We start from the raw sequence: 13,203 nt of genomic DNA, 5'->3' as shown, positions 1-13,203 counted from the left end.
TTCCTCCTTCCTGGCTTCTTTACAGAGCATGCTCGCCCAGAACCTTGCCAGTTGTATTCTCTGGTTCTGCGGTTGTGCTGTTGACTTGTGTTTGTGCTTGAGTTCTGATCTTTGTTTTCTGACCCCGTACTGTTATTTGACTCCTCTTTGCCTGCTCCCTGTTCCTGTCGTTATCTCCTGCCTTTTGACCTTGGACCGTTACCTGACCACGTCTCTGCTTTCTCCCTAACTTATTACTTGCTCTCCTGGATTTCTGATCCTCGGATATTGACCTGACAACGCCCCTGTTTACTCTTTGTGCTCATACGTGTCCTCCGTTACCAGACCCCGGCTTTCCTGACTACTCTTCCGTCCCTACTTCCCGTAAGTAGTGGCTAGCATCACCATGACCTTTCCCAAGGATAGCTCATCAATATCATTAGCTTAGAACAATCTTTCTTTGAAGTACCGCAACAGCAATGAGCACCATGACGTTCACTGTAAGATGGCTGCCGGACACGTCATGGAGGGGATATATGTATCACAGAGGTGGTTATCCTCTATGTTGTAAGCCTGGAAGCTAGCTCCATTACATATGGTAATGAGAGGGTTAATAGGGCTGACAAAGGCCAGGTTTATGAGCAGTCAGTGAGATGTCTGGGAACAGTTGCTCACATATCACCACCTTGGGGTGTGGTATGATGGACATAAGAAAGTCCAGGTGGGGTCATTAGTTGTCTGTGTGTGGAGGTGAGAAGTCCTCCTGTGTGAAGTCTCCATCCTTGGACTTGTGTGCTGCACTGACATTGTAGTGCCTTTGTAAGGATTGTGTATTCTGTTGTCCTGTAAAGAAAGGCCATTTATTTTTCTTGCTTGTGGCCCTCTTTATGGACAGCCTGGACATTTTGAGGGGGTTAATAGTGCTGACAAGGGCCAGGATTATGAGCAGTCAGTGAGATGGGTGACGGCGGCTGCTCACATATCCCCACATCAGGGAGTGGTATGGTGGACATAAGACAGTCGAGATGGAGTCATTAGGTGTCTGTGTGTGGAGGTAAGAAGTCCTCCTGCGTGAAGTCACCATGTCTGGACTTGTATGCTAAACTGACATTGTAGTGCCTTTTGTTAGGACTGTGTATTCTGTTGTCCTGCAAAGAAAGGACAATTATTTTTCTTGTTTGTGGCCCACTTTATGGACAGCCCGGACATTTTGTTTAAAGGTACCTCATGTGCCTATCTCAAATGTCACCGAGTGACCCGTATCCTTAAAGTTCATAGGTGGCCAAACATTGCTTCCCTGGATCATCTAGTTGTACTTTCCATAGGTCTCACATTTTTAAGATGTAGGGCAACTTTTTGCTTTGCCAACTTGAACTTTTAATCTAAATGAATGGAGACTCTGTTCTCAACCAGCAATGGACTTCTAATGTCGGGAGACTCTGCTGTCTATGTGCTTAATTCAGACCTCAAGACGTCTTGCGTCTCTGTAGTTGGGCTCTCTGGAATCTCTCATGCAGTACTTTGCTCTTTGAGGGAAGCTTTCTCAAGTGTAGCGATTCAAGATAGGTGCAAAATACATCATACTAAAGGCCCCCATAAACTTTGGATATCTGTCAATCAGATGATGGTTCAGCCAATTGTTCTAACAGCAGCTATATCCCCCGACAGCGCCATACACAGCTCCTGTGATCTCTGCCAGACAGTTCTGATCGCGGCTTATCTCGGACCCCAAACACATTAAACCGTAAAAAAAGTCAATATTGGTTGGTTCAGCCAATGTAAGTCTAGTGTGTATGGGGGTCTTAATAGTCATCTGCCAAACTCCATAGCTTAATGATTGCTGTAATTGAGAAGTACTCAATTTGAATGGAACGGTGGCCAAGAATGTGCATTACCACTTTATTCATTCATTGTCTATGGGATGGCCCAAGATTTCTCAATATATCACTCAGTTATCTCCGGAGGTCTCAATACTTGAGATTGATTGCATGTCCTTTGTGGAGCCCACTTGACTGTTATCTTGTATTCGTGTGGATTCACTTTCATTTGATGCTAAAGTGGTTAAGGACCCTGTCCCTTCTGGCTGAGATTACCCATAGCCTTAATCACAGTGGAAGCATTGTATCTTCACTCCCTTTCACAATATTACCCACCCCTGGCTTCACTCCATGCTGGTTATAGTTCTTCTGTACTGACTTCTTTGAAAGAACATTTCTCTGGAGAAACTGAGGTGTTTGTTTCTGTTCCAGCTGAGAAGTTTACTGCTGAAGAAGTTGAAGAGTACTATTTGTTGTGTGTTTATCCACCTGATTGTTTTACCTTCTTCATGTTGTTTCATTGCAGTAGTGAGACTATTGTCTTCACACTAGTCAGGTTGAGTTTAGGGCCAGCGAAGCTTTGGACACGTGGCGGCCCATGGGGAAAAGATCAATCTAGTGAATTTAAGGAGTGCAGGGATCAGACTCAAGTGAGTGTTAGGGTTGACTTTATCTCCTTCTCCCTATTGTTAGGTCCTTTCTTTGTACTTATCCTTGTTGTTCCCTTTGTGTTGTGGCACTGGCTGGGTGCCCTCTCACAGTCAGTGTGACATCTAAGTGTGAAAACCACAGATAGCAATTGTACAAGAAAATTGGATGTCTGAATGCTACCACTACGGCTCTATTTTTTGTCTATGTGACTGCCCAAGATTTCTCAGTATATCACTCAATTATCTTCTCTGGTCTCATAGACGATGATTGTAGAGGTGGATTGCGTATGGTGCAAACGTGGCATATTGGAGCCTGTTCTCGGGATCGGTGGAGCTTTGGGTCGTGGAAACATCTTTACAGCCCTTATGTTTTTCCATTGTGAATTACATTTGTTGTTCACTGTTATCAGCTATTTGAGGTTGACAAAACGTCTAGCAAAATATTCCAACCCCCAAAAATTACTACTTTATCTCATATTTCTACAGTTCAGAGAAACTCCAGAAACTTTTACGCACACGTGACTGATGGTAACTTTTTTTTTTTTCTTTATTGCTCCTTTAATAGCGGGTTTCATCATCGTCATCATTACTCTGATTATTTTTACTTTCCTCTGAAAACACATATCATGCCAATGTCAGTGTATCACTTATGGATACGCTGCCAGCATGTAAGGCGTACAACTTATTATCTGCCTGACATCTGATAACTAGAGGGAAATCAGCAGCAAAATGCAGTCTAGACGTATACAGGGATGGGGGGGGCACAAATGTGACGACTGGACATTTAAAAAGTCAAAATAAGATAAAATACCAGGAAAAGTCTGGCTGTTATATTTTATATTGCTACAAGTGCAATTACTTTCCATTCTTAACGGATACATGCAAGACTTTCACTCTATTGAATGGCCTCATCGATTGGAGACCATCCATCATCCATTTAGATATTTGATTCTTAATTCAAGAGCTAGATAGAATCCCAAGAAGCCAAAATCAGAAACAATTTGGAAATTTCCAACATTTCATATAATTCCTACAAATTACTTTTGACTCCTAACTGGCCTGCAAGTAGAGAGAGACAGACCCTGCATTATACATGGAGGGCAGGTAGAGAGTGACAGACCCCACACTACACATGGGGGACAGGTAGAGAGTGACGGATCCCACACTACACATGGAGGGCAGGTAGAGAGTGACGGATCCCACACTACACATGGAGGGCAGGTAGAGAGTGACAGATCCCACACTACACATGGAGGGCAGGTAGAGAGTGACAGATCCCACACTACACATGGAGGGCAAGTAGAGAGTGACAGATCCCACACTACACATGGAGGACAGGTAGAGAGTGACAGACCCCACACTACACATGGAGGGCAGGTAGAGAGTGACAGATCCCACACTACACATGGAGGGCAGGTAGAGAGTGACAGATCCCACACTACACATGGAGGGCAAGTAGAGAGTGACAGATCCCACACTACACATGGAGGGCAAGTAGAGAGTGACAGATCCCACACTACACATGGAGGGCAGGTAGAGAGTGACAGACCCCACACTACACATGGAGGACAGGTAGAGAGTGACAGATCCCACACTACACATGGAGGGCAGGTAGAGAGTGACAGATCCCACACTACACATGGAGGGCAGGTAGAGAGTGACAGATCCCACACTACACATGGAGGACAGGTAGAGAGTGACAGACCCCACACTACACATGGAGGGCAGGTAGAGAGTGACAGATCCCACACTACACATGGAGGGCAGGTAGAGAGTGACAGATCCCACACTACACATGGAGGGCAGGTAGAGAGTGACAGATCCCACACTACACATGGAGGACAGGTAGAGAGTGACAGACCCCACACTACACATGGAGGGCAGGTAGAGAGTGACAGATCCCACACTACACATGGAGGACAGCTAGAGAATGACAGACCCCGCACTACACATGGAGGGCAGGTAGAGAGTGACAGATCCCACACTACACATGGAGGACAGGTAGAGAGTGACAGACCCCACACTACACATGGAGGGCAGGTAGAGAGTGACAGACCCCACACTACACATGGAGGGCAGGTAGAGAGTGACAGACCCCACACTACACATGGAGGGCAGGTAGAGAGTGACAGACCCCACACTACACATGGAGGACAGGTAGAGAGTGACGGATCCCACACTACACATGGAGGACAGGTAGAGAGTGACAGACCCCACACTACACATGGAGGGCAGGTAGAGAGTGACAGACCCCACACTACACATGGAGGGCAGGTAGAGAGTAACAGACCCCACACTACACATGGAGGACAGGTAGAGAGTGACAGACCCCACACTACACATGGAGGACAGGTAGAGAGTGACAGATCCCACACTACACATGGAGGACAGGTAGAGAGTGACAGATCCCACACTACACATGGAGGACAGGTAGAGAGTGACAGACCCCACACTACACATGGAGGACAGGTAGAGAGTGACGGATCCCACACTACACATGGAGGACAGGTAGAGAGTGACAGACCCCACACTACACATGGAGGACAGGTAGAGAGTGACAGACCCCACACTACACATGGAGGGCAGGTAGAGAGTAACAGACCTCACACTACACATGGAGGACAGGTAGAGAGTGACAGACCCCACACTACACATGGAGGACAGGTAGAGAGTGACAGATCCCACACTACACATGGAGGACAGGTAGAGAGTGACAGATCCCACACTACACATGGAGGACAGGTAGAGAGTGACAGACCCCACACTACACATGGAGGACAGGTAGAGAGTGACGGATCCCACACTACACATGGAGGACAGGTAGAGAGTGACAGATCCCACACTACACATGGAGGACAGGTAGAGAGTGACAGACCCCACACTACACATGGAGGACAGGTAGAGAGCGACAGATCCCACACTACACATGGAGGACAGGTAGAAAGTGACAGACCCCGCACTACACATGGAGGACAGGTAGAGAGTGACAGATCCCGAACTACACATGGAGGACAGGTAGAGAGTGACAGATCCCGAACTACACATGGAGGGCAGGTAGAGAGTGACAGACCCCACACTACACATGGAGGACAGGTAGAGAGGGACAGATCCCACACTACACATGGAGGACAGGTAGAAAGTGACAGACCCCGCACTACACATGGAGGACAGGTAGAGAGTGACAGATCCCGAACTACACATGGAGGACAGGTAGAGAGGGACAGACCCCACACTACACATGGAGGACAGGTAGAGAGTGACAGATCTCACACTACACATGGAGGACAGGTAGAGAGTGACAGACCTCGCACTACACATGGAGGGCGGGTAGAGAGTGACAGATCCCACACTACACATGGAGGACAGGTAGAGAGTGACAGATCCCACACTACACATGGAGGACAGGTAGAGAGTGACAGACCTCACACTACACATGGAGGACAGGTAGAGAGTGACAGATCCCACACTACACATGGAGAACAGGTAGAAAGTGACAGATCCCACACTACACATGGAGGACAGGTAGAGAGTGACAGATCCCACACTACACATGGAGGACAGGTAGAGAGTGACAGACCCCACACTACACATGGAGGGCAGGTAGAGAGTGACAGATCCCACACTACACATGGAGGACAGGTAGTGACTGATCCCACACTACCCATGGAGGACAGGTAGAGAGTGACAGATCCCGCACTACACATGGAGTACAGGTAGAGAGGGACAGATCCCACACTACACATGGAGGACAGGTAGAGAGTGACAGACCCCGCACTACACATGGAGGACAGCTAGAGAATGACAGACCCCGCACTACACATGGAGGACAGGTAGAGAGTGACAGATCTCACACTACACATGGAGGACAGGTAGAGAGTGACAGACCTTGCACTACACATGGAGGGCAGGTAGAGAGTGACAGATCCCACACTACACATGGAGGGCAGGTAGAGAGTGACGGATCCCACACTACACATGGAGGGCAGGGAGAGAGTGACAGACCCCACACTACACATGGAGGACAGGTAGAGAGTGACAGACCCCACACTACACATGGAGGGCAGGTAGAGAGTGACAGACCCCACACTACACATGGAGGGCAGGTAGAGAGTGACAGATCCCACACTACACAAGGAGGGCAGGTAGAGAGTGACAGACCCCACACTACACATGGAGGGCAGGTAGAGAGTGACAGACCCCACACTACACATGGAGGGCAGGTAGAGAGTGACAGACCTTGCACTACACATGGAGGGCAGGTAGAGAGTGACAGATCCCACACTACACATGGAGGGCAGGTAGAGAGTGACGGATCCCACACTACACATGGAGGGCAGGGAGAGAGTGACAGACCCCACACTACACATGGAGGACAGGTAGAGAGTGACAGACCCCACACTACACATGGAGGGCAGGTAGAGAGTGACAGACCCCACACTACACATGGAGGGCAGGTAGAGAGTGACAGTTCCCACACTACACATGGAGGGCAGGTAGAGAGTGACAGACCCCACACTACACATGGAGGGCAGGTAGAGAGTGACAGACCCCACACTACACATGGAGGGCAGGTAGAGAGTGACAGACCCCACACTACACATGAGGGACAGGTAGAGAGTGACAGATCCCACACTACACATGGAGGACAGGTAGAGAGTGACAGATCCCACACTACACATGGAGGACAGGTAGAGAGTGACAGATCCCACACTCAACATGGAGGACAGGTAGAGAGTGACAGATCCCACACTATACATGGAAGACAGGTAGAGAGTCACAGATGCCACACTACACATGGAGGGCAGATAGAGAGTGACAGATGCCACACTACACATGGAGGGCAGGTAGAGAGTGACAGATCTCACACTACACATAGAGGGCAGGGAGAGAGTGACAGACCTTGCACTACACATGGAGGGCAAGTAGAGAGTGACAGATCCCACACTACACATGGAGGGCAGGTAGAGAGTGACAGACCCCGCACTACACATGGAGGACTGGTAGAGAGTGACAGATCCCACACTACACATGGAGGACAGGTAGAGAGTGACAGATCCCACACTACACATGGAGGACAGGTAGTGACGGATCCCACACTACACATGGAGGACAGGTAGAGAGTGACAGACCCCACACTACACATGGAGGGCAGGGAGAGAGTGACAGATCTCACACTACACATGGAGGGCAGGTAGAGAGTTTCAGACCCCACACTACACATGGAGGGCAGGGAGAGAGTGACAGACCTTGCACTACACATGGAGGGCAGGTAGAGAGTGACAGATCCCACACTACACATGGAGGGCAGGTAGAGAGTGACAGACCCCGCACTACACATGGAGGGCAGGTAGAGAGTGACAGATCCCACACTACACATGGAGGGCAGGTAGAGAGTGACAGACCCCGCACTACACATGGAGGGCAGGTAGAGAGTGACAGATCCCACACTACACATGGAGGGCAGGTAGAGAGCGACAGACTCCACACTACACATGGAGGACAGGTAGTGACGGATCCCACACTACACATGGAGGACAGGTAGAGAGTGACAGATCCCACACTACACATGGAGGGCAGGGAGAGAGTGACAGACCTTGTACTACACATGGAGGGCAGGTAGAGAGTGACAGATCCCACATTACATATGGAGGGCAGGTAGAGAGTGACAGACCCCGCACTACACATGGAGGGCAGGTAGAGAGTGACAGATCCCACACTACACATGGAGGGCAGGTAGAGAGCGACAGACTCCACACTACACATGGAGGACAGGTAGTGACGAATCCCACACTACACATGGAGGACAGGTAGAGAGTGACAGATCCCGAACTACACATGGAGGACAGGTAGAGAGGGACAGATCCAACACTACACATGGAGGACAGGTAGAGAGGGACAGATCCCACACTAAACATAGAGGACAGGTAGAGAGTGACAGACCCCGCACTACACATGGAGGACAGGTAGCGAGTGACAGACCCCACACTACACATGGAGGGAAGGTAGAGAGTGACAGATCCCACACTACACATGGAGGGCAGGTAGAGAGTGACAGATCCCGCACTACACATGGAGGACAGGTAGAGAGTGACAGATCCCGCACTACACATGGAGTACAGGTAGAGAGGGACAGATCCCACACTACACATAGAGGACAGGTAGAGAGTGACAGGCCCCGCACTACACATGGAGGACAGGTAACGAGTGACAGACCCCACACTACACATGGAGGGCAGGTAGAGAGTGACAGATCCCACACTACACATGGAGGACAGGTAGAGAGTGACAGACCCCGCACTACACATGGAGGACAGATAGAGAGTGACAGATCCCACATTACACATGGAGGACAGGTAGAAAGTGACAGACCCCACATTACACATGGAGGACAGGTAGAAAGTGACAGACCCCGCACTACACATGGAGGGCAGGTAGAGAGTGACAGATCCCACACTACACATGGAGGGAAGTTAGAGTGACAGATTCTGCCCCCACTCTCTGTGACACCACTTATAGATCAATAAATAAAAATTACTTCGGGTCCTTCATATATTGATACCCAGCGCAGATGAAGCATATAGCTACAGGCTGCAGCCCCCAGCTATGCACATTATCTTGTTTGTGTATCAAAATATAAGAGACCCCATGCGGCTTTTTTTATTATCTAAATAAAAAATTAAAAAAAAACAACATGCAGTTCCCCACAATTTTGATACTCAACCAAAATAAAGCAGACAGCTGGGAGCTGGTATACTCAGGCTGGGGAGGCCCATGGTTATGGACCCCCAGCCAAAAAATAGCAGCCTGCAGCTGTTCCAGATTGTGACATCCATTAGGGGCGCTTTGCACACTACGACATCGCAAGCCAATGCTGTGATGCCGAGCGCGATAGTCCCCGCCCCTGTCGCAGCTGCGATATCATGGTGATAGCTGCCGTAGCGAACATTATCGATACGGCAGCTTCACATGCACTCACCTGCCCTGCGACGTCGCTCTGGCCGGCGAACCGCCTCTTATTAAGGGGCAGGTCGTGCGGCGTCATAGCGACGTCACACGGCAGGCAGTCAATAGAAGCGGAGGGGCGGAGATGAGCAGGACGTAAACATCCCGCCCACCTCCGTCCTTCCGCATAGCCGGCATGAGCCGCAGGACGCAGGTAAGGTAATGTTCCTCGCTCCTGCGGCTTCACACACACATGTGTGCTGCCGCTGGAACGAGAACAACATCGTAACATCGGTCCTTCCCAAATTATGTAAATGACCGACGCTACACCGATGATACGATTTTGACGTTTTTGTGCTCGTTAATTGTATCAAAAAGGATTTACACACTACGATATCGACTGCGACGCCGGATGTGCGTCACTTTCGATTTGACCCCACCGACATCACAGCTGCGATGTCGTAGTGTGCAAAGCCGGCCTTAGATACAACAATTCCGACACTTTACCTGCCTCATCCTGATTGCCTTAGTGTGGTGGCAATTGGGATAATATGAAGAGTTAATGAAGCATTGATTTGTCAAAAATCCCAGTTGCCACTAAACCCTGGATTAGTAATAGATAGGAGTCTAAGAAACCCCCTGTGATACCAATGTGATATGACTGAAAGAATGTGTGATTAGATAGGAATCATAATCAAAAGATAGGAGTGATCCCAGATATTATTTGACCTATCAATAATTCAGTATCAAAGAGATGTCCTTTGGATAACCAATTTCACTATGATGACCAAGGAATAAGATAATGAGGAAGTAACATTTACAGTTCCACTTACCGGAAACTTGTGGTTGGCTTAAAGACAGGTTTAAGGAAGCTTGCATATGAAATTTACGGCTCATTGCAATATTTCACTAACCCTATGGTCAACTGTGGTCGGCCAGTTGACAACTGGCTAAATGTGCAGGAAATGTGCAGGAAGCTGCTGGTGCCCACAGCAGTTTGTGGTCAAGTTACATGAACATGACTCAGCTGTCACATGCTGGTGACCATTTAAACACAACCTACAAAGTTTTCCTATAAAAATACACCGGACTCACTTAATGTTAAGGGAAACCTTCCAGGACATTGAAGTGTACGCACTGCTCCTGTGATGGAAGATGCCATGTTGTTTCCTTTATCATTAAATCGAGTTCCCTCCGATGTGAAAGGATTGCTACAACAAACGGTAATGTTGATGCATATTTCTGTTATTGTATAAGATTCTATGACTATAGTTCTAAATGCCTATGTACCATTAACTATTCATGTGCTATTAAAATAAATAGTATCTTGCTATAAAGAATATTAGTATTCGTGCCTGATTAGGATATCAGTGAGCGCTTCGTAAGTACGGGCTTTCAGCCCCCTTTTTAGTAGAATTTAGCAAGACACCCCCCCATTAAGGGGAAAGAAATAAACACAAAACACAGAAAATCCTTTATTAAAAAAAAATCTTTCTTTAATTTATTAACCCCTAAAACACCCAGGTCCGACTTAATCCACACGAGGTCCATTGAAAATCCAGGCTCTGCTACATAATGAAGTCGCAGTGTGCAAGTACATTAAAGAACATAACCATCCAACTAGTGGTAATGTTACTGAGGTTACTTGCGGTAACAGCTAGGGGTTTCCCATGGTACCCCACCTGTGACCTCAGGTAAACTCACCTCAGGTGAACTCATTGAACTCAGTAACCTCACCTCAGGTGAACTCATTGAGTTCAATGAGACCTGCATCTTGTGGCAGAAAACAGCGGGTTTTTTGACAAGAGATGCAGATTTGGGGCTGGCATTTATTCACCAAATTCCTGCCCCAATACTACATCTCCTGGCAAAATAAAACCTGCATCAAAACGCAACGAGGTTTTTTCCAGGAGATGCAGATTTGGTGCAGAAATTTGGCCCTTCTTTTTTTAATTTATTTATTTTTACATTCCAATAGGGGACCCAGACAGCCTCTGTGAGAGCATCCATTCAGAGACACCGGCACGCTGGCTGTCTGACTGCAACCAATCACAGACACTCTCACAGGAGGTGGGCGGGGAAAGCAGTGAATATGCATGAGATGTAATGAGCAGACCCAGAAGCAGTGTGATAGCCACGCAGTATGACTGCAACCAATTACAGACGCTTTCACCGACGGTGGGTGGAGGAAGCAGTGCATATGCATGAGATGCAATGAGCAGACCCAGAAGCAGTGTGATAGTCACGCATGCGAGGATTGGTAAATAATCTTCTCATCAAACACCTTCCCCAACTCATCATACAGCACCACTATCCTAGCCAAAGTCATAATAAGGTAGAAGAAAAGCATTAGTGCAAATGTTAAGAGTTGCCCAACAAAGTCCAAATTTTGCCAATTTTGAGAAAAGTGTTTGGGAATCCGAATGGGCAAGGCTTGTGCCAAATTTGAGATTTGCAAACTTTTTCATACAAAGTTAGCTCATCTCTACTCATCAGTTACAACTGATCCCATGTCTTCAATGCATAAGGGTAAATGTATGTTTGTCCCTTCAGAGAGATATCTCATGGATATATAATTTTTCCATGACAGTGACCAATCAAAGAAAAGAGGATAATTTACTGATTGACAAGAGTCCAATTAGTAGGTCAGTAGATTGGTGGCAGTAGATGTGCCCCTCCACTCTTTTCATTGTCTATGGGACAGCCCGAGATAGCCAAGTCCCCTGAGATCTCCGCTGATCAGCAAGTTATTATGAATCCTTTGGCTATTCCTGCAGTTTTAACCTTTGGTGGTCTGGTCTGGGGTCTTTATTAATTCTGGGATCTAATCTGATTCTGTAATAATTTGGGAGTTTTCGATGCTGAACTTATTTTCGGCTCTATAATCTGAATTTATTCCGGGAGAATAAGTTTTGGGGAATTGATGAAGGCGGCTTATGTAGACATGTTCTATGTACCGTATTTTTGAGATTATAAGACACACTTTTCCTCCAAAAATTTGGGAAGAAAATGAGGGGTGCGTCTTAAAATCCGAATGCAGCTTAACAGGGGGTGGTGGACAGGGGTCACAGGAGGCAGGACAATGCTGTGTGCTGTGCTGCTCTCTGCGGTGCTGTTCTGTGCGGCTAGTGGGCAGCAAAGCTCTGTACGGTTGGTGGGCAGTGAGGCTCTGTGCGGCGGGCAAGCAGTGAGGCTCTTTATGGTGGGCGGGCAGCGAGGCTTGGTGCGGCAGGCGAGCAGCGAGGCTCTGTGTGGTGGGCGGGCAGTGAGGGGCTGTGCGGCGGGAGGGCAGCGAGGCTGTGTGTGGTGGGCGGGCAGCGAGGCGCTGTGTGGCAGGCGAGCACCGAGGCTCTGTGTGGTGGACGGGCATTGAGGCTTGGTGCGGCAGGCGAGCAGTGAGGCTATGTGTGGTGGGCGGGCAGGGAGGCGCTGTGCGGTGGGAAAGCAGCGAGGCTCTGTGTGGTGGGTGGGCAGTGAGGCTCGGTGCAGCTGGCGGGCAGCGAGGCTCTGTGTGGTGTGTGGGCCGCGAGGCTCTGTGTGGTGGGCGGGCAGTGAGGCTCTGTGTGGCGAGCGGGCAGTGAGGCTCTGTGTGGCGGGCGGACAGCGAGGCTCTGTGCAGTGGGCAGGCAGTGAGGTTCTGTGTGGCGGGCGGGCAGTGAGGTTCTGTGTGGCGGGCGGGCAGTGAGGCTCTGTGTGGCGGGCAGACAGCGAGGCTCTGTGCGGTGGGCAGGCAGTGAGGTTCTGTGTGGCGGGCGGGCAGTGAGGTTCTGTGTGGCGGGCGGGCAGTGAGGCTCTGTGTGGCGGGCAGACAGTGA

The sequence above is a fragment of the Anomaloglossus baeobatrachus genome, chromosome 8 (genome assembly GCF_048569485.1).
Source record: "Anomaloglossus baeobatrachus isolate aAnoBae1 chromosome 8, aAnoBae1.hap1, whole genome shotgun sequence".
Taxonomy (NCBI): domain Eukaryota; kingdom Metazoa; phylum Chordata; class Amphibia; order Anura; family Aromobatidae; genus Anomaloglossus; species Anomaloglossus baeobatrachus.
Note: the sequence above shows the minus strand (reverse complement) of the source record.